At 39.7% G+C, this 23,617-nt stretch overlaps 1 long non-coding RNA gene across 1 annotated transcript; it reads left to right on the forward strand.

The window, feature by feature from the left end:
* The first annotated feature begins 910 nt into the window (after window positions 1-910).
* On the forward strand, window positions 911-15,807 carry LOC116783184. Its single transcript, XR_004355520.1, has 3 exons — window positions 911-996; window positions 1,933-2,015; window positions 15,642-15,807. It is a non-coding gene; the product is annotated as an uncharacterized LOC116783184 (long non-coding RNA).
* Window positions 15,808-23,617: the final 7,810 nt, after the last annotated feature.

Below are 23,617 nucleotides of genomic sequence, written 5' to 3' on the forward strand. Positions count from 1 at the left end.
AACACACAGCCTAACAAATTGTTCAATATTAACCATGCAGAAAGGTCAGCCAAACACTTGCAGACATCCAGGTCTCCCTCACTGCTCCTTGAATTCAAAGCGTGGTTCCACTGGGTCTGTCTTGCTGAGCAAGCACAATTCAAACTCTGTGGCTGATAAGCAGACCAAGATTTGACTTTCAGCCTCTTTGTATTGGTGATTACTGAACATTCAACTTTTGATAACACATGAGTGTCAATATAATTTTCCTCCAGGTTGTGCTGAGATTTTCTTTGCTAGGTATGCAGTCAGTGTATGCAACCAAATTTGGCAGTGTTCTGACTGAGCACTTCTGTTTCTATCCCAAAGAGCTTGAATCTTCTGGGATACTTAGGTAAAATAACTCTATTTCTGCTTTAGGTTAGTTTAACTGTTTTCTCTGAGGTCATATCATGCACTGGCTTCAATGCAGCAAACGCATTCCTCATTTTAAAATCTCCACAGAAGAGCTAACAGCCGTACACCAGCAGCATTTATTGTGGAACAAGTGGTCTCAGTGCCTATAACCACCATCTTCTATTTTAATGCCTCTTCTCTGTTCACCAGCATACTTCCAAATGGGTATAAGCATACAGTCCGTTGAAAATAGCCTTGTGTAATAGGTTTACAGTCTCAGCATTTCATCTCAAGACACAAAAGTTTTCACTAATACTTGGGAAAACTTTTTTTAAAAATCACTGCCTTAGACGAGCATTTTCTCTACTGCTTCCATCACTGCATAACAATACTCCTTCTTTATTCTGTCCCTTAAATGCAAAGTGCTAAGCTGTCAAATTGTACTTCCACTTGCTGATCAATAGGTGTTTCCAGTGGAAAGCTGTGCAGCTAGTAACTGATTGTATTGAAATTAGAAACATGGTGTTGTCAGGTCCAAAGCACACCTGCTGGTGTAATGAGTGCAGTGCTGAGGAATGCTTGGGAAGATGTTGAATTCTCCTCTCTTCCTCTCTTCTAGTCGTAAGTACCAAATCACACTCATCTCCACATTTTTTTTTTTTTTTAGTTGGAAAGGGTGGTAGAGAGTTTCAAATGCCTTTCTTTGAATCATAGCCACTCTAGTCTTCTCCTGCTGTTTCAAGTATCATAAATTCTTTTTATCTCATAAAGAACTCTGAATTAGTTCCCTTTTATTCTGTGGCAAGATCTAGTGTGAGGTGGAAAATTAGAAACCTAAACTGTAATCATTTTCCTTTTACCCTTTTGTAACTGTGTCTCCAAGAAGTGGACAAATCTTGAACATCCCCTTGTAGGAAAAGTGGAATTTGAAATACTTTGGCCCTTCTTACTTTTGAGGATAATGGGGAGTAACTTCAAGGCAAGCCTAGAAATTGCTTTTTTATTCACATGGTGCAGGAATGACAATCTGTAACCTGGGAGGGGACACATATGGTGTCTGGATGCTTCCTTGTACATAGGTGGCTGGGGCTGCAAAGCCTTCCAAGTCTTACACACCCTCCATCAGGGGAACCAGTAAACACATTTCAAACTGTGAATCACAGAAAGTGATGGGAAAGGGAAGAAAGGCAAAACACCATCTTGGAAGGCCATTTGAAAATGAATCTTGTAAATGGTGTCTCATAATTCTGGGAGACCACAAACACTTCCCATTACCCAGATGACAAGACAAGAGTTTGTAGATGATCTCCCTGTCTTCAAAAGTGCTTTGTTTATTGGTGAAAGAAGGATTGGGCAAACACAGAAGGGAAAAGAAATTGCCTCTGTCCTAAGAAGGGAGATAGTGAAGAGGCCTTGCTCTTCCTCTCCTGGGATGGAGACATGAGCTTAGCTGGCAAGAGGGGTCCAGAGCTGAAGGATAAGAGAAAGGAGAGAAGAATGCTCCCTGCCAACTCCAGCTGTGCAGCTCATGAGCCACAGGCTTTAATTGTGTTTTAGGCAGGAACCAAACCCTGGGTGCAGTGGATGAAGAAATGGACCTGTCTCCCCAAAGTCTGCTGAGTCTGTGTGAACAAGCAAAGGTGAGTGTCCAGGGAAGTTGCAGACCGAATAGGGAGTTGCCTAATCCATTTTGGCTCTTTAGGATAGAAAATTCTGGAATGCGGAGCAACTGGATCACTTAAAGGATTGAAATAGAGTTGCATACCTGTGAAAATCCCAGTCTGTGGTCTCTGCTGCAGTATAAAAAGGACCAGAAAGATGATTTCACTCTTCTCACTTCTGTTTTAATTTCTATTTGTGATACATTGTTATCATTTTGGAGCCAATTTCATTTGGTCTCCACAGGATGTCTCGAAAACTTGAATCCTGTCTCTCAGTCCAGAGCTGACAGCACTCTGGAGACACAAATAGTGACTTTTCGTATACAGCCATCCTATCTCTTCAGTTCAGGCCCAGCTGAAGCATTTCCTATCACTCTTCAAATTCCTAGTATTTTAAAACTTCTGCTAGAATGGCACATCTTCTATGAAAAGAAAGATCCACAGGGATTTAAATGAAGAAATAAAAAGCACTACTATTAAAAAATGGAAATGCAATGCTGAGTTTTATGCACATGAAAGTTGAATATTTTATGTGTTAAATTCATTCAGGGAAGAATATGCTGCAAAATTACTGCTATCATCATATCTTTAGATTACTTTCTGTAGGTAAATTGATAAGAATGACTCCTGCTAAAATCATACATCAGGACAAGTTAGTATTTGCTAAATCTGTATTTCAATAAGCAGTTGAATGACACCTCAGTTCACATACTTATTTCTTGTTGGTTTCGGCTCATGAAAATATTGATATCATTTACTGCAAGGCAAAGACTGGCTCACAAAGAAATAGAAGTGGTTTTTAAAAACTGCTGTAGTGTATTAATTCTTTGTAAGATTTTCTGCCTAAATGACTCTCCTGCAGCTAAGAGTTATATCACTTTAAACTGAACTGAGCTGAAGCTTTGTAAACTAGTAATTTAAAATACATTGCACTAAGCTGCTGAGACACTAAATGTACAGACAACACGGACTGCAAACACATAAACATTTTTCAGGGCTACAGGCATATGATGTTCTTTAATAAACATAACTATTATATTATACAAAATCAGTTTTCACTGAACAGCAAAAACTTAGTCCCGTGTGAAGTGTGTAATACTGAAATGTGATTTATAGTCAACTGAGAAGTCATTTAGTCTTTTAATGATGCTTCATACTAACATAATGTACTTGGGAGCCATTTCAGTTACTCTAGCAAGACTCTACTCCTGTGTTTCCAAGATTGGCTCAAAATCATTAGGAAGTCAAGACGTTTATTACCAGAACAGTATGTATGCACAGTTTAGGGTTTATCTCTTCAAATGTGGTTGAGGAGTTGAACCAGATTAGGCTAAGATAGAGTATGCTACAACAGTCGAGACTTGAAAAGTAGATCTTCTAAAAAAATAAAAAAATACCTTGACAATTACTGCAGCAAATTTCACCTCTGAGATATGAAAGCATAGATGCATGGACGGTAACCAAAGCATTTTGCATTAAGCATTTCTTCGCAGCTGCTATCCATAAGAATTGGTGCACTACTTCAAAAACTGAAAGTCTAGTAATTCCCATGTTAAATAGGACTGCAGTTATGAAATTTAAAGTTTGTAGCCGGGCAGCTAAGCAATGAGAAGCCTTTGGTCAGTTCATCACACATTGTCTGTGCTGCTCCTTCATCTACAGAGGGAAGCAGTCTTGTAGTTAGTTATACAAGGGCAATTGGATTACAGAGTAGGCTGCTGTGATTGTTGCTCATTGTGTAACTGAGTGAGAACCGAACGTCTCTCACTCCTCATTTCTCTGAGCTTTCCCCCTTTGTACACCTTTCTTACTGCAAGTTATGGGCTGTGTCTGATTGGTATTATTCTGTACAAGAGATAACGCATTACTAAGAGCTCTGAATTGTACTGTAATAAGGCCAGCAGTCTACACTTTTCAGCTGTGTACTGGAATATAGCAACCCCTTGCTTGTTTCTTCTGGTTCTCTCCTCTTCATGTTTAGTGGTCATCTTAGTGCTCTGTACTTTATATCAAATTCTGTGTGCCCAATTTCTAGCTATTTCTTGAGTATTTCAGTATCATTTCACCGAAGTGAGGCACATGTTTGGCTACTCAGGAAGAGTTTAGGAGTATAGTTAGGTCATGTAGAAAGAAAATTAGAGAGACGAAGGCACAACTTGAACTTAATCTTGTCACTTCTGTGAAGAATAAAAAAAAGTCCTTCTACAGATACATCAATAGCAAAAGGAGGGGCAAGGAAAACCTCCATTCTTTATTGGACGTGGGCAGGAATATAGTTATCAAAGATAAGGAAAGGCTGAGGTATTTAACACCTTCTTTACCTCAGTTTTCAACAGTAAGACAGGTTGTCCTGAGGACAGCTGGCTTCTGGAGCTTGTAGAAAGAGATAAGAAACTGAATAGCCCCCCTGTAATCCAGGAGGAAACAGCCACCTGCTGAGCCACTTGGGTCCCCACAAGTCTATGGGACCAGATGGGATCCATCCTAGGGTGATGAGGGAGCTGGCGGAAGAGCTCGCCAAGCTGCTCTCCATCATCTACCAACAGTCCTGGCTCACTGGGGAGGTCCCAGATGATTGGAAGTTGGCAAATGTCACGTCAATCCACAAAAAGGGCCGGAAGGAGGACCTGGGAAACTACAGGGCTGTCAGCCTGACCTCAGTGCCTGGCAAGGTTATGGAGCAGATCATCCTAAGTGCAATCACACAGCACCTACAGGATGGACAAGGAATTAGACCTAGCCAGAACAGGTTTAGGAAGGGCAGGTCCTGTCTGACCAACCTGATCTTTTATGATCAGGTGACCTGCCTGGTGGGTGAGGGGAAGGCTGTGGATGTGTCTACCTGGACTTCAGCAAAGCCTTTGACACTGTCTCCCATAGCATACTCCTGAAAAAGCTGGCAGCCCACAGCTTGGACAGGGACACTCTGTGCTGGGTTAGGAACTGGCTGGAGGGCTGGGCCCAGAGAATGGTGGTGGCTGGTGCTGCATCCAGTTGGCGGCTGATCACTAGTGATGTCCCCCAGGGATCAGTGTTGGGCCCAGTTCTATTTAATGTCTTTATTGATGATCTGGATGAGGGGATTGAGTCCACCATCAGCAAATTTGCAGAGTATCGATCAGCTGGAAGGCAGGAGGGCTCTGCAGAGGGACCTGGACAGGCTGGAGAGTTGGACTGATTCCAATGGGATGAGGTTCAACAAGGCCAAGTGCTGGATCCTGCACTTTGGCCACAACAACCCCCTGCAGCGCTACAGGCTGGGCATAGAGTGACTGGAGAGCAGCCAGGTAGAAAGCGACCTGGGAATTTGGATTGACAGGAAACTGAACATGAGCCAGCAGTGTGCCCAGGTGGCCAAGAAGGCCAATGGCATCCTGGCCTGTATCAGGAACAGTGTGGCCAACAGGTCCAGGGAAGTGATTCTTCCCCTGTACTCAGCGCTGGTGAGGCCACACCTCGAGTACTGTGTCCAGTTCTGGGCCCCTCAGTTTGGGAAGGATATTGAGGTGCTTCAGCAGGTCCAGAGAAGAGCAATGAGGCTGGTGAAGGGACTTGAGCACAAGTCCTATGAGGAGAGGCTGAGGGAGCTGGGGTTGTTCAGCCTGGAGAAAAGGAGGCTGGGGGAGACCTCATCACTCTCTACAACTACCTGAAAGGAGGTTGTAGCCAGGTGGACATCAGTCTCTTCTCCCAGGCAACTATCAGTAAGACAAGAAGGCATGGTCTTAAGCTGTGCCAGGGGAGGTTTAGGTTCAATATTCTTTATTCTGTAAAGAAATTCTTTACAGAAAGGGTAATCAGGCATTGGAATGGGCTGCCCAGGGAAGTGGTGGATTCTCCATCCCTGGAGGTGTTTAAGATGAGACTGGATGTGGCACTTAGTGCCATGGTCTAGTAACCACGGCGGTGTTGGATCAAGGGTTGGACTTGATGATCTCGGAGGTCCCTTCCAACTCAGTTGATTCTATGACTCTATGATTCTATGATTAACATACGGCCTTGTTTTACCCACATCTGAAATCAAAGGAGGTTTACTTTTTTGAGCAATAAGATGCTCATCTTTTCCTTAGAGTGATATTAGAGAAAGGATAATATTTAGCAGAGTCAAGATCTTAATACTTCTTCCTGAGCAGGAGCTGGACGGTTTAGGTTATTGCCCTCTTTAAGTGATGGATCTTACAACCTCTTCTTTAGAACAAAACGTCAGGGGCAAAACAGGAAGCCATATGTGCTACCGCAGCCTTCAGTTCCATGAGATAGTGTTTATGATACTATTTTTAATGTTCTCAAGGTCAGTGATTAGACTTCCACCAGCCACTCTGATTCACCCGTACAGTGTATATCTGCAAATCAAAGAAGGATGAGCGATCTCATAAAGAAGGACGAGCTATGTGGCAGTTATAATGTGGGTAGCTGAAGGTAGGAGTAACAAAAATGCCACAATGATTAAGCAACACATGTTGGCACATCAATGTTTCAGTTCTCCTCATCCAGCAGGTAACTTCAGAAAGTATTAGTATCTGAGGGATTCTAAGGAAAAAAGTGTTTGGTATGTCTGCTCATTGGCTATGAGAAAAGTCCCAAACTGCAGCTGAAGGAGGTATCGATTAAGCTTTGATATATGTGAATTTGAGCTATGTGTAAGGAAAGTTAAGCAGGCTTATTATCTAAAATTGTTGGGCCTCTAGGAAGGCTATCTACTGTTTGGAACAGCATCTAAAGTAAGCATTTTCCAAGTGTAAATATTTCATTATAGTGCTCTTTCATACGTGTGCAGAACATAACCCATGCAAAAATTCAGCTTGAAAAAAAAGCTTTGCAGCCCCTGTAACTATTTTCAAATGCATTCATTGCTGGAAGAATGTACGCCCTTACCACCTTGGTGCATGTATTCTTCATTCAAACCTATTTTTTGTTTTTAAATTGCAAAACAATTTCTTTGTAGCAAAAAATATTTTGTATATACACAGTGGGGCAGTCCACACACACAGAAAAAAGCAAACCTCTGCCATTATGAAACATGTTTGGTAAGAGACAGCCATAAATGAGATGTAAATCTCCTAGATATTTAAAAAAATGTGGCACAGTTAGGCATCATCAAGCAATTCCTCTTTTGATCTGAAACAGGGAAAGGACTCTTTGCAAGGAAAGTGGAGGAGAAACAGTATTTACCAGACCAATTTCTCTGATACCAAGGGGTAGCTATTGAGTGAACTATTCTTTTTGGGGCATGCTGTCTGAGCAGGTGTCATTTGGGCAATTTATGGACACAAAGGTTGATATGGCACTTTTCTGCCTGAATTCTGTAGCTTAGTCATAGATACAAAGAAAAAGTTAATTTTGTCTTTTTTATTAACTTAGCATTTAAATTCCTCTAGGCCTGGCTTTCATCTGGCAAACAGATGTTCACTGAAAGGAAGGCGTCTGTGTCCAATTCTCTTTATTTTTTCTATCTTCAGTTCAAATTAGTTTTTAACTTAAAAAGCCGAAAATTTTAAGGAGACAATCTACTAAACACATCCACTTATTTTTCATGCCTTGTTTTCATTGCTGTCTGAGAGTCTCTTTTCTGTGTGCAAGGGCTTTTCTGGATGTTGCCTCACAGTGGATGTGCTGTAAGGGCAGAGTATCAATGCCTGCAGTGTGTGAGACTTGTCTTAGCATGTTTGCTATTATTATTTCAGCAGGCCAGCAGCAGTTTCCCAAGGATGACAAATGAAAGCAGGAAAATGTGATTTTTCAAAGTATGGCAGGTATCTCCAAAAACAGCTCAGCAAAATTTCACGCCACAGGGAAAGCATGCTTCCCAAAGCTAAGGGCATCCTCCAGACCCATCTCACAGCTGTTGGTGCAATCAGCACTGTAAGACCTCAAGGTCAGTGGATCCAGGCTCCAGAGACTGCAGCACCACTCCTGTCTCTTAAAAATGCTGACAGGCTTGGCTTGGTGGCAAAGGCTCTGCTCAGTTTACTGTCTTCAAGCCATGCCCCTTACATACTCATGACCTAACTGGTGAGGCGTTTCATGTTTGCCTGTAACAAGGTGTTGACGCTACCCTTTGTAGCCTCCCTGGGACTAACACAATGTGTTTTGATTTCTAAGTCCTGTTTTACAGTGCTCAAAACAGATCAGGTGTCTCATTTCACACATATCATTGCTCAGCTGCATTCTGCCCTGTTCCTGTTCTTCACCTAACTCGCAGACCATACCATATTTAACACAATCACTTCTCCCACTCCTACACTCCAGAGCAGCATCTTGCATATGCTTTCACATTATTGCTTCACTTATGTCAAGAATTTCCATTTTTGTTCTCAAATCATTGTCCAGGCTTACTTGGGGCAGTGTTGTGTTGTACCTGTGTATGAGCAGTATTAAACGGGGCTGCAGAGTAAACTCTCTAAAAAGCAAATGTCAGCTAAATACCTTCAAGTAGGTGGCCACTCCCCAAAGAAGAGGTAGGAAGGCTCTTAACTATGAAACATATGTAAACTCAAAGGAGTGTCTGTTGTCAGCTTCACCTATGGCATGATATAATGGAGATGATCCTCAAGGTCCCTTCCAACCCAAACCATTCTATGATTTTATGATACTAAAGCTTTGTAAAAAGAGTGAAGCCTTTTAGCAAAGTTTAACATACAATGGAATAGTAATATTGGTATAAGTTCTACTATGGGTGTAGGTATAAAACTGTGTTAACTGTAGCCTAGCTTGTGCCTCTTCCAAAATGGGACTTTTCTTCACCAACAGAACATTTTTTGTTTCTTTAATGGAGGGCATGGATCCATGAGAAGGTCCTTGCATGGTAGCAAGTGCCAGCTGTCTGCAATAACAGTCTGTCCAGGTATGTTTGGTACATGGAAACTGTGAAGTCCCTAAATGAAAGGCTTCCCCTCCTCACCTATCACCTGCTCCAGGATAGCTGCTTGACCCCTGCAGTCAGTACTGGAGCTAGACCAGGGAGGTCACATATAAGGGCCTGTGGAGCAAATTCCTAGCCCCAAACTCTGGGGCTAGCACTTGACAGGTAGAAGGCAAGGAAGAAGTTGTTCCATTGTACATCTACAGCAAACACTTCCCCCTCAACACCCACCTCTTCTGCTTCAGCAGAGCAACCTGCTTCTTTCAATCACAAGCAATGAAAATTATGTGACTAATAATCCTATCAGTTCTGTCCTTTCTCACATGCACCCTCTTTTCCCAGTAACCCCTCCGCTTGTGCGCTTAAATGGGGCTGGGAAGCAGGACATGGAGGACAGGGGTGACACACGACCCAGAAGTGGAAGACAAGCTTATTTTTGCAGAGGATTTTAATTTCTGTTCCTATTTGGAAATGGGTAATGCTTTGGTCACCCACAGGCCCAGTGTTTGAGTAAAGTAATCCAGCAGCCGTATAAGGCATGAAACAAGGATGGTCCTGCCAGAGCTACTCTGTCCGAAACTAACCCACAGGTTACTGTACTGGTAAATAAAAGAGGGCTGTGGTGTGCTTGCAAGCTCATCCCCTAATCACCCTTCTGTTTAATTGCTGTTCTGTCTCTGATTTTGCACAACTCTCTGCAATACAAATCTGCTACAAAGGGGAGCAGCCATAACCACTGCAGACCTGAGCCAAATGGCGCTACTTAGCCCTAGGCACAGGAATCAGTCTCTTTTATACTCTTTTCTTCAGCAGCATGGAAATGGCTAAAAGTGCAATTAGCCCTTTCTGTTCAATACAAGAATTGATTTTTTTTTTTAAATCTGCACATGCAGCAATAACCAGCAAAACATGTCCCTAAGTTATCTAGCCTAATTCCCTACCAGCTCCTATTCAAAGGACACATCTGCACATGCACAAAATTATGTGCAGATTTCTGAAAATGTGTATAAACATCTATGTAAGTCTTACAAACTTTTCTTCCCAACTTTTAACCTTCTGTTGTACTTTGTATTACTAGACAAAACTGCCTGAAGTTGCACCTGGAGAGGTTTAGTTTGGATATTAGGAAAAAATTCTTCACTAAAGCACTGGAACAGGCTGTCCACGGAAGTGGTGGAGTCACCTGGGTCAATGGCTGGACTCGAGGATCTTAAAGGTCTTTTCCAAATGAAAGAATTCTATGATCATACTACCTCTTAAGGAATAACACTCCCCACACAGACCTACCACGGTTATTGCTTCAATGGAATACCCTTTACCCTTCTCTGCTCTCCTCCAAGACACTTTGTGTGATGCTGATTTGCATACAGTGACTGAATTTCCCCATCAGAAACACCAAGGATAAAAATCTTGGGTGCTTGTTGTTACATGGGATAGGACTGGTCCATGTGAAGCCAAGGAGATTCATGGTTCCTGGAATTGCAGTGGAAAGAAGGTGTAAGGAAAGTTATTGTCAGGCCAGCTGGGCAACTGTGCACTGATGATTCCATGAAATATTTGCTAGTGGGCTCAGGAGAGTAATTAAAAGCTATGATTCACATATGTTGACAGAAGGAAAAAAGAATTTATAGCAGTTAATGACATTATACTCATGGTCTAAAGGAATAATGTAGTTACCATGTCTCAGACAAGTTTACAGACGTTACTAATCCTCTCACTTCTGGGAATGTTACATGACCATCACCAAGAAAGAGTAGAAATTCAATGTGTACACACATGCATGACATATTTCTAAACACTGGTGATAAAACTGGTGCTAAATGGTGATAACATTAGATTACCACTATACAACAGAGCACTGGGGTATTTTATTCCCATGCCTTAGACTGGCAAAGTTTACCTACAGATTTGATCACAGGAAAGAATTTTTTTTAAGTACCCCAAACTTGACAATACTTGATCTGCTAGCATGCTGTCTGTAATTAGTACTATTTAGTTGCTTCTTTAAAATCCCTAATCTATAACCATCTTGACTTTTACCTTGAATGAAAGTTTTTCTTGGCACTCTCAGGGAAGAAGGGGAAGTGAAGATGTCATCAATGTGAATGTGAAGCTTTGGGAAGGGATTAAAAGCACTACAATAATACAAGTTGTTGCGATGGTTATCAGTATCTTCCAACAGGAATTTGTCTCCAGAGCTCAAGACCCTAATGATGCTAAAGAAAGGATCTCGTGAAATATCTGAGTTCAGAAGACTATATGAAGAAAAAGTTCAGATGGATGAGGCACAATGTTCTTTAAACGACTGATGAAAATTTTTGAAGGTTAGCCTTTTTTGCTGGTAAATGTGTATTAAACCCTAAGTTGTTATTAAGGTGATATTATCTTAGTGAGTGTGTCATCCAAACAGTATTTTATATGATATGTTGGGAATTTTCCAACAGAAACTATTTTTGGTTAGAAAATGAAGCTTTATCAAAACCACAGTTTTTTATGGAAATGTACATAGCAGCTTTGATACGGATGGAATTTTCGTATCAAAAAATCAAAGAACTAGAGAAGCCTAAGTCATAACAGCCTTCTGGCTTTGCTCATTTATCTAGCTGTGGGAATTGAAGACTGAGGTTTCTGGATGTGCATGGCTCTGCCTGAAGACTTGAAGATCTGTTTTTTTACCATCAAGGAAAGTACTTCTTTCACCCAACTGGACTGGGGTGAGTTGTTTTTCATCTAGAAGCAAGAGAGTGAGAAAATGAGGTTTTGCTGTGCAGCTCAGTGGTCATAACTCACACGTGCAGTACCGTCGCCACAGATGCAGTGTGACAATAACGCCAAAATACAAGAAAAGAAACCAAAGATCGTGTTGTTATCTCTCTCTCTGGTCAGAAAACAGCAAAGATTCAAACACTGATCTGCCTTGTCCCATTTGAGTGCTGATTACATCTTGTGACTGCAACCAGACATGGAAAAAGCATTTGGCAGCAGACATCCTCAGAACATGGTATACCAGAGATATAAAGGACTACAAAAGGAGAATGAACTCGAGAAAGAAAAAGTATTTCATCTTTCCAAGGGAGTGACTGACCATGAAAGCACAGACACACGCTAGAGAAACACTGTGTGAGGTGTAGGAGGCTGAGGCTTTTGCCTCCACATATCTTATCTCTTGACGGGAGTGCAGGCATTCCAGATTTTCTCCAGGTATCCAGAATTGCTAAGTGAGCATGCCGTTGCAATAAAAGAACATGTTGTACAAAGATAATAATTGTGACTTGCTTAACAACTGTGTTATCTTGTATAACCAGGCACAAGAGTAGATAGCATAATCTAAGTATCAATGTGCCTTATGCAATGGGTATAACAAGCTGGAAGTCACGTACTTTGAATTATCATCTATCCATTTGCAATGTAACCATCCCCCTTGAAAAATACATATAGCCAGTCAGATATTAAATACAAAATTTATCATGGAATTTATAACAAAAAATGAAGTCTCATACCTGGTGGAGAAGAGTCACCCACAGTTTCTTTCTGTGCCACAAAAGTAGCTTTTGAAATTGTACTGCCATAAATGAACATCTGCCATTTTAATGCTTTGTTCCCCATTACAAACTGTCATGAGAAATGTAATTTTTGTACTTTCTGTTGTGGGAACACTGACCTTCAAATTAATGTCTTCATACTGATGCTAGCTGAAAGCCCTTCCCTACTGCAATATCTAAAATTCTTTTGTCTGCTTTGTTTCTGTCTCAGGTAGGAGGTCCTTCATTCATTCTGAAGCAAAACAAGAACACTTTTCAAATATTTCCTATCCAGCTTTCATTTCCTTATACATAAATGTTGTTCTCAGACATTTTATGTTGTTTGTACCAGATATAGTCAGAGATAATGCCGTTAATCTTTTTTCTGGTCGTATTTTATATTAAAAATCCAATCACAAATGGCTTTAAGTTGATTAGAATTATTACTTTAGAACCAAAATTCTAACATGAAGCCTGATAGGTTGCTTTGAAAACATCGTTTGCTGTCTCCCAGAATACAATATACTGATTTTCTGTAGCCATGTAACATGTTTACAGTATTCATTAATCATTACCTAGGCTCTTATCAATTTATTTTTATTCTTTATACAAAGCCTTTAAGATTCAGTGTAAGGAATAACATTTTGCTATTCTTACCATCCCCTTTTATCAAACAGACATCAGTCTTCTGGCTATTTTTAACTGGCGTTTTTTCTTTATGAATTCTGAATGAATAAAATGCACACCTTCACCAAGTTAAAACACAGATTATGGATTTCTAATTCTCACTACTTAGAAGAGGGAGTTAAATGATACACAATTCTTGTCCTGAGCCTTGGCCCAGGAATGTACTTCACCCCAGGGTCTTCATCATTCATGTAAACTCAACAACTAATTACGGTCAAAGAGACAGGAGATCATGTCAGGTGAAGCCAGCTGATTTTTAGCTGCTGGGGCTGGAGCATAGGGGCTGGTGTTGTTTTTTGAAACCACTTGTGCTTTGCTTTGTCTTACATTTGTAAGGTGTAGATGACCTCTTAGATGACATCGAGTTCAAATCGGGATTTCACCCTGTGTCATTTGCTAGATGGGATGAACTGGAACACTGGAACCAAACCTCAAGCTCGGCTCACCTGCTAGTCCTGTAGACATGTCCCACAGTATCCTGCCCAGTGCATTGGTATAGGATGTGTCCAGCAGCAGCTTCCTCTGGGACACTTCTTGTTCTCTACTGAACAATGACTAAAACTGTAGTCTAAGCTACTGTTTTAATTACTGGAATGTGACTATCAATTTCATTTCTATCTGGGGATTAATCACTGCTGATTAAAATCCCTGTTTTAAAAGGAAAATAAGATTTCTCTGCTTAGAGGGCATCTGTATGCTATATTTGCTTCTCTGTACTTTATATTCTGAAAGAGTTCCAAAGCAATATTTCACCAAAAGGAAGGAGTTGGAATTATATACGATCTCATTTGCATTCACAGTGTGCCCTGCCTTGTAAGAATATATTTGGCTTGCTTCTTTCCTTTGCTAATTCATTTTACTACCATGATATTAGAAATGATGGCTCAAAAAAAGATTGGGTTTTTGTGTTGCAATCTTTGGTGTGGACAACCTGAGAAACATATTCTTGAAATTTCTCTTTTCATCCTTCAAAATTGTTTGGTTTTTTTATGTCAGCATGTCTAGAAGAATCATGTAACTACCAGTGAATGGCACAATAGGGGAAACTATATTCTCCAGATGCAATAAAAGTTACTGTATTTTATTTCCTATTTTCTGTGGAGGAAATGACTTTTAAAAGCCTCCTATGACTTTGCAAGAAATAAAAAAAAAGAAAAGGAGGATAAATTAGTTCCTACAAATTGTACATTTCTGTGGCATTCATTTTAATGAAAATGTGCCAGTTTCAGAAGAAGTGGAAGAGGGATTTTCTAAATGCAGTGTTCCCCTTTAATTAGATTTCATCAGATATTTTATAGCACACTGAATGTGTACATATGGGTGTTCAATGAAATTCTTATTACTATCTTCTCTCTTAAAAGTACATGTAAACACAGAAAGACAGACTGTATTCACCAAATCTATTGTAATATTTTTAAATTAGAGGCAGATTTTAGTTCAGTCATGATAAAAATCTCAGTTCTCCTGGAGGAATTCTTAAACTTTTCATCTGGTTAACTCTACAACCCATACTATTGATAGCAACAGTAAAAACTTTCTATGTACTGAAACTAGCCCTAAAGAGATAACTTAAATGTTAAATAGCCCCAAATACATTGAAACACATTTGAATTATTTGATGAAATATTTCTAGAAATATACCTTGCAATCCATGGCTATTGCTATTTTTTCAAAATTTTACTAAAATGTATTTTAGAAGATACTTTATCTGAACTAATAGTTTATCCATTGACTAGCCTCTTGCCTCTGATAATTATTTGGACTGTATGAAAAGAAAGAGATTGTTTGGCTTGGATCCATAACTCCTCAAAGTCTAGACTCTGTGTAATACGCATCACTTTTATGAGAATCTATCAAGCTTTTCTCTTACATTTCATGAGCTGTAGAGATAAAGGTCTCCTGTAATACAAAATAGGTATTATATTCCTTGAAAAGGGCTGTTTGAAAACCTTGTAAAAGAAAGCCCTTCCCCCACCCCCATGCATTCATTTATTATACTTCTAAGGGTTAAATTCTCAAGGTATTGCTCTCCATCTGTATTTGAAGAATTAATCAACAGCTTTAGATGGATTCCATTTTCTTTGAATCATCAAGGAGAAAGTGTTTAAGGCCAGCTGTCAAATTCATTTTTCTTTTGCTCAGGCTGGGTAAAGAGAACTTGTGTTTTTCTTGCTGGCCTTGCACAAAAGTGAATCTGCATATGAACACACTGTGGTTTGGGAAGAGTTAGACTGTTTTCTGCATGCTATGAAATGCAAGTGGCATTTGGAGAGTTGCTAAATTTTTAGCTTGACAATCTGTTGTTGAATGAGTTCTAAAGCTATTTAAGGTCAAGCCCTAGAAGAAAATATCTTGATATTAGCATGTGTCCGTTTTTACATCAATACTGATGCAGTATAAAAGACAATATGTGTCATGCAATTTATTTTCAAGCTGGCATATCTTTATGATTTTTCTTTTTTTATAAGAAAATAGGGCCAAATGCAATAATTTTCATGTTTCCCACATCTCCTTGTCACCTTCTGGCCAGTACAGAGGTGCTGACAACAACCTAGGCCTCTGGCTACTGTTTCCCGGCCACATGTCTCAGTTTCCAGCATCATGTCATTAAACTCCTGCCAAATCAGAGAAAGACTGAGGTACAGTTGGGAAGGCTCTGGAAGGTGTATGTGCTCCCTGAAGTCCATCCCCTTGCCAAAAGGTAGGATCACCTTCTCTATAAGCTAGAGTCCTAACATCACTTTGTCCATCCTATTTTTAAAAACATCTGATAACAGAGATTCATAACCTCATGGCCAGTGTTACCTGCCAGTGTTCACTACCATTATCATTAGGATATGCATGAAGAACTAAACTCCTTTCATCCTGCTTAATTCCATTAATTTTGTATTATACTTTCAGTTTTCTTCTCTATTGATTTAAAAAAACAAACAAACAAACAAATATCAAAGTCCCTGAATCTTTTTGCAATTACAAAGTCAGGAACTGCTTTATGCCAGCTAAGTCCTCTAAAGTGCCAAGTGGAGCAGGGGGACTGTTTTAACTGGCCTATATTTAACACTCCTATTTATACATCTCCATATGATGTTTGCCTTTTTTGCACAATGCTGATTCATGTTCTTCTTCTCATCCCCTGTGATTTTCAGATCGCTTTGCAGAACTGCTGCCAAATCATTCATCTCCCTTCCTTTATTTGTTCTCAGTCAAATGTGCCTGCCTCTGTTGAACTGAATTGGCATAGAAGGGAAAGGTCAGATGGTTTTCACACATTTATCAGGACCATTCTGAAGCCTGAGCCAGTTCACTCGTAGCCTTGCAGTCCCTCCAAGCTTGATATCACCCGCAAAATGAAAAATGTGGTCTCCGCTCAATTACTCCATTGATTAGAGTGTCAGGTGCTGAGCAGACCCTCTGCAGAGCAGCAGTCAATACCTCCTCCTCCTCTGGAAGGGAAAAACTGATACTGACTTTGTGTATAAAATTTTCCAAACACTTTTGCAGTCACTTCGTAGACGTTTCATCTAGACCATTTTCCCTTCTTTCCTTACAGGAATTCAAGGCTGAGTCAAATATTCTATGTACACAAGACATATAATAGTCTTCTCCTCTGGCTATTGGGGGTGTTACCCTACCTCCAAGTGTGACTTGGTTTATCCTTTTCTTTCCATTTTGAACAGACAGCAGATCTTTGGGCTGAGAAAAGGAAATGAAGGTAAACAGAGGAAATCTTTGCTTCAATCAGTATATTGCCCCCGATGTCTAAGTAAAGAGTAATTTGTTTAAGGATCCTGTGCAAAGACTAAGCTGATAATCTGCCACCCTTATTCACAGATGAGCAGTCATTCCAGCAGTTATTCCAACTTACTTACTGCAGAGAAATTTGGGGAAACACTGTGCATAAACTGCTGGGGGTATGACACTTACCAGCAGACTGAGTTGATGGGGTATACGTCACAGAAAAGAATAGCAACCTGAATAACTGTGCTCAGTTAATAGGTGATACCTGCTGCAGGTTATAATAACAGCACTGTGAGACCTGAGAACACCTAAAGGAGGAAAAAGTCCAGTGGGTTGGTCTCCAACACAGTATCCAGAAAACTTCCTGTCTTGTGGGAGCTCTCTGCCACAACTGCTCCTGGAATATTCAGCTACGGACTGGTATGTGAAGTCAAAGAAGGAAGCAGACTGCATAAAGTTTGAGAAAATTAAAATGAATTAGAAGACAGGAAAATTGAGTGAAAACTGAAGTATTTCAAATTTCATAGCTGAAAAAAAGGAGTGGTTATAAGGTGAGTGAATCACAGTCTAAATATCTGCACAGACAAGTGCAAACCAGCAGAGATCTTGTAAATGAAAGGTTTATTGGTGCTGGAAGCTGTATCTAGACAAGTTCATCTAATAAATAATGGAATACATGTCCACTGAAAACCTGTTTGTGCTGGGTTCTCGATCAATGACAATTGTGAAATCCAGACTAGTTTGTTTTTCTGGAAGTTGGGCTGTAGCTTAGAAGTGCTATTATTCATGTCCTGACTAATTCTGTTCATGCACAAGCAGATCAAATGTCATTCCTGTGTTTTAGTGCCTATAGTAATTGCTGTATTGCTTTCCTCTAACATTTAAAAGAACAGGTTGAATAATAAAGCATTTTTATGAACAGAATCCTGGCATGCCTGGTGAGCCATTGGCCATCTTGAATTCCATGATTTCATGACTGGCAAGACAGATTCAGTCTCCTAGGGTGACTAGGGGGAAAGGAGGTATGGGACTAAACAGCTGCACAGCTACCATCACGTCACAAGACCTGGAGGGTAGGGTGGCTGGTGACAAGGGAGGCTGGAAGCCTCTGGCATCCCAGTGCCCCTGGAAGCCTGTGGCTGCAGACCTGAGAAAGCAGTACTGAGCTGGGAAAGCAGTACTAAGCTGGATGTGCTGAATATTTTACACAGGAGGAAAGGCTCAGGGGAGAACGTGGGACACTTGGAGACAATTGTTTTCAAAGGAAGATAGAAAGAAGGAAGAATCTCAGAGCAACCTCTGAGGGTAGTAGCATACAGCAACACCATTATGGACCTGTTAGAACAGATCCAGAGAAGGATCACGGAAAAATGGTCAGAGGGCAGGAACACCTGTCCTATGAAGAAAAACTAAGAAAACTGGGGTTGTTCAACCTATAGTAGGAATGTCACTGTCAGGACCTTACTGCAACCTTTTGATTTATGAAGGAGTCTTATAAGACAGACAGAGAAAAAACATTTTACAGGGGCCTTTAGTGACAGGACAAGTGGCAATGATTTTAAATTGGAAGAGGGTAGATTTAGGTTGGATATGGGGAAGAAATTTTTTACAAGGAGGATGTTGAAACACCAGAGTAGGTTGCCCAGAGAAGTAAGTAGTGGATGCCCAATCCCTGGAAGTGCTCAAGGCCTGGTTTGACATGGTTTTGTGATTCTATGTAAATCACAGTGGGGTTCTGGGGAGCAGATGTCTAATAATAGTACAACATTCACAGGAAGCTCATTTTTGCCTGTTCCTGATGTTGCAACATTTTGAACACACCACTACAAACTTTTACTGTTCATCACCATGCAAAATGAATAATAGGAACCATGTAATTAAAAAGAGGACCTTTGTCAAACATAAATAGAGCTGTCTGGCTATCTTTAGAACACTTTATTGACAGCAACATTGGAAAGCGGTATGGTTAAAGGAAGATAAGCCCAGAGGGAGGTATCTGAGAAGCTTTTTAACCAGAAATACTGAGCAGTTTCTAAACAATTTTTATTGAATTTTCAGGTGAAAGGATGAGACTCACATTGAGATATCCTACTTTGTTGAAACTGTTTCTCTTTGATAAAACAGATTTCCATTTGCCAAAGCAGTAACTACTATCTAGGTGCTCCATCTTCCACATACAACCTAGTTATTACCTCTCCCTGTGACCCAGTAATAAGACACATACCTAAATGTAAGGATATGTGAATTCCAAATCTTACTTCAGCAGCTGTGAATGCCTGTTATATCCTATGCAACACCTCTGACAAAATGAGAGCAGCCTACCTGGGGTACACAATTGCGTTGTGTTGGAGCTGTTCTTATAGAAGGGGAAGAATAAGGGAGATGCTTTTAAATGCTGGAGGGATTCGAAGGTAGGTTGGTTGTTTTTTATCATTAGGCTCAGCCACTGGAACATTACAAAAGCACACATCCCCTCCACTGTTGTTGTGAACTGATGACCTCATTCCTTAGATTTTTTTACTCATGGCCCATTCTGTTCAATGACAAAAGAATAAAAGGTGGTGGATATTTTTTTTCTGAAGGATATAAGACAGTGATTCTTTTGCACTTTTTTAGCCCTGAACTATCAAACTGGTTGATTCATTCAGTTCTGCCATTGCACTTCTCAAGGCTACACACAGCTGAGAGTTGCTACAGAAGTCTATGGTGAAGCGGTTTCTCACCCTCAGTGCCACGAAGCAGACCCCAAGAATAAACTTTAACAGTTGGAGACCTTCTTTAAATTCTTTGTACTATGTGACTAGGACCCAAGCACTCATTTACTCACACTGAATCATGCAAAAATGTTGATTGCCTACAGAAAATTGTCTTTTGCCACTTTCTGACTACCTCACCTTTTCCTCGCTACTCTTATTCCCCTCCCCCGACCCCTTCTTTCCCCTTGCTAAATTTTGCAGCTCTTTGGGATACGCTACATTTTAAACTGTGAACAAGTGTGTGAGCTGCATGGAGCACAAGTCTCAGGAAAGGGTCTATTTCCCATATTCTCCTAGGAAGCAAATATGCCCATGAGGCATTCTCCCTTTTCACCTACCAAACCTGTCACCAACTTTGGTGACAGACAAAACTTCCACTCCCTCTCTTCCTTACCTGCCTCGATAAAAGGCAAGTGTGCGAAAATGAAAGGTGTGTTGTGCCAGCTGGAAGCTAAAATGCAGACAGGTCTTTCATCATACACTTCCCACAGAAGGGAGCTGCACTGAATGGCTAAGGCAAGTTAGAAAGCCACAATGCGAGTACTTAGCAACTTGGCAAGTAGTAAGGGACAGGAAGGAGATCAGCCTGTGTTGTATAATCATCTCTCTGTAATATTATAGAAATCTATTTTATCTGGCAATCGCCAAAACATTTTTCTTATCCTTTCAAAATACTGACTGAGTTCGCAAATGACTTTCAATAACCGATCTGTATTCATTTTCTTTTTCTAAAATAAACTTGTCTAAGAAAAATAATGAATAACACATTCATTACAATAGAAGGTTTTAGAAGACATAGTCTGCCTGATACATTTCTTTACATCCAAAGAGTGTGGTAAGATAAATTCCATTTTCAAGTTTCTGAATGGTATTACAGTTCCATTAACTTAAATAGCTAAGCCACAGTAAGAAACACGTCCTGTAAATATTCTAGTTGTTTTGATGTAAAATAGGAAAACTTACTGGCGATGAAAATGTCATCTGTGCATTTTTTAGGAGTTTTTCATTATATTCTGCAATTTTGATTTTTTCCCTAGTTTGTCAAAGCATAAAACCCTTGTGTCTGTGACAAATAATACCAAACAAAGAGTGTTTGCAGAAAACTTTGATTCCAGTCTAACTAATGCCATCTAACTTTGGCCACCTGTTTTAGAGCTGCGGGAACCATAAATTACCTTCTGTGTTGCATACAAGATACTAAATGTATTCATTATCAGCACAAATCAAGCAATTAAGAGAAATATTTTGAGAAACAGCAAAAAGCACTAAAAAAGTCTCATATTTGCAACTTTATATCCTAACCCAGAGAGAATATGGATTTTCCTCAGATGCAAAATGGGCATGAGGTGTACTACTATAAGACATATATACTACTAGGAACACTGCGAAGCCCACAGCTTCCAGTGACCTTGAGGAGATGTAACATCATATCTGTATATCTACTGGAATAAGGGAAAGACATAAGCGAGCTCCAGTGTCTCCAGTTAATAATAGTGCATGGGTATAAGCTTCTACATCTTTGGTTGCAACTGTTTGACTTGCAGACCTACTTGAGAAAAGAGGTGTTCCCAGTTCTACTCCACTAGAGAGAATTATTAGAAAGAATAACTTCATAGAGTTTTTCTCAACTTGCAACAAATTTAATGAAAACTATAGTTACCATTAAAAAGTTGGCTTTCTATCCCCCAAAGCAGTGGAGAAAAATAATGGCAAATGTGTTTTGGCAATTTAAAATAAAATAGTTGGCTTAAGAAATGGTGGAAGGGTTTTCATTACTTTTTTTCACACACTATTCCTACCTTCTGTTTCCTTCTCAACAGTCCAGAAATCAGATTTCTGGCATTAACACAAAACTAACCTGACGGTCCTAAAGATATTTAGAGTGCAATCTTCTCTATGCATTGTGCAGTATTTTCTTGGCTGCATTCAGCATAAAATATCTGCGAGGTATGGAAGCAGAACTAATACCATTGGTATCATATCTGGGAGATATTTCAAATCCAAGAGCATTGCTTATCATCTGTTATTTCTGTGGTCTTGCCACCCTGATCTTTTGAAGGGAATGCAAATAGAGTAGATCCTTCCAACTAGTGCAAACACAGACAAAAAGCGTCTGTGGGACACTGCACAGCCTCATGACAGGAGAATCTCATCATACCTGAGGTCAAGGACACATTTCTCTTCACCCTGATTTTATTTTGGTGGAAATTCGTAAGAGCAGCAAGCCTCACTAAAAAAAACCCAAAACCAAAAACCAAAGGGAAAAAAAAACCCCAAAACCAAAAAAAACCCCCTAAACACAACAGAACAAAGAGTTTACAGACATGTTTAAGTCACAAATTGGAAAAAAAAAAATCCAGCTGTAACTGAGAGCCAATTGAGATGAATTTTTTGACTGGCTTGCTCTATTTCTGCATCTTAAGAAGTTTATTCTGTAGAAGTTAATTCAGCCTGACTGGAACTGAATTTGTGAGAGGAGTCAAGGAATATGATCAATATCACTGGGTAAACAGAAAAATGAGTTCTGACTATTCCTAAACATCTCAAACACCTCCTGTGCAACAAAATACACTTCATCTTTTCATATGCCCTTTAGATTACAATAGAAGTGTATAATTATCTATAATGCAGAGTATAGAGTAACATCACAATATTTATGTTGGAAGGGGCATCTACACCCACTGCTCAGGGCTTCAAACTGGGAGAAATTTGCACAAGGCCTTGTCCAGTTGAGTTTTCAATACTTCCAGGGAGGCACATTCCACTTACTCTCTGAGCAATCTGTCTTCCCCTTCAAACAGCCAAAAAAAAGAAAAAGCATATATGAAAGGAACTAAATTTTTCTCACATTTGCACGGTGATGCTATTTACTGCAAATAATCAAGAAATAGTAGAAATGCTATTGTAAAATGCATTCAATTGCATTAATTATTTATATACTATTGCATTGTCTCATATTTACCATGGAGAAACTCAAGATTTAATTGGAAGCAATGATAAATTCTGCCCTGTGTGCCTATGAGCTTTCTCTGTTGTGTTGTTATATCCACCGTCTGCTCCCAGAGTTCATCTTCACGGCACTGAAAGGTCTCTTTTTTCATGCTAGCTAATAAGAAAGACAGACTATATTTTAAGACACTAACTTTCAAAGTGAACTCTTCTGCGAAGATCACACACCTTTTTGCTAAATTGGAACTTGTTAAAATCCAAAAAGTAAACACAATGCTTCTGTATCAGAATTATCACACTACCAAAAACTGCTCATTCCTGGAAACTTCCATGAATAGTTTGACTCATCTCTGAAAACACTTATGTCCCAAACATATCTCTGGAACACAAGGCCTCATTTTTGGAGCTACCTAGTGTTTCATTGGGGAATACTGAACACCTCCAGCCGATGGTGAACCAATGGAATATGAGTGTACTCATTATATGACCATAAGTCTCCCAAACAGTATTTTGCTTGGAACAGTCCAAATTATTAGTTTCTAAAAGAAATGTCCTTGTGTGTCTGCAAGCACAGTCTCTTAATGGTGTATCACAATCCTAATTTCCCATTTAAATTAATGGAATAGTAGAAATATTTACTTTAATGGTTCCATAATATGCAGTATCATTTCTTTTATAAGTTGCTTCCCACAGCTAATCTGCTACTGTACAAAATTATACCAAAAAACTATTTATTGTAAAGGTATTTAATGAAAGATATTTAGTTCTGCTCTGTACTTCTTGGAAAATCTACCAGTTTTCTATCCAGCAAAGGGCCTGCCTTTATTGATATGCATCTTAAATAAAAAAAGAGGAGAGTGGTTTTATAAAATTTATGGGATTTTGCTGTCTATGTTTTGGTTGGTTTGTTTACTGTTAGTGTTCCTGCTGCCATGTGTGATGCTCAGAAAGTTGCTACTAGAAGAGAATATGTTGTTCACATATTAGTACTCATTTGTGTTAAGAGTAGAGGAAATACGTGAAATATATATGCCAAAATAACACAAAGATCTTCTAACCTAGGATAAA

This window comes from Chiroxiphia lanceolata, chromosome 2 (assembly GCF_009829145.1).
Source record: "Chiroxiphia lanceolata isolate bChiLan1 chromosome 2, bChiLan1.pri, whole genome shotgun sequence".
Lineage (NCBI taxonomy): Eukaryota > Metazoa > Chordata > Aves > Passeriformes > Pipridae > Chiroxiphia > Chiroxiphia lanceolata.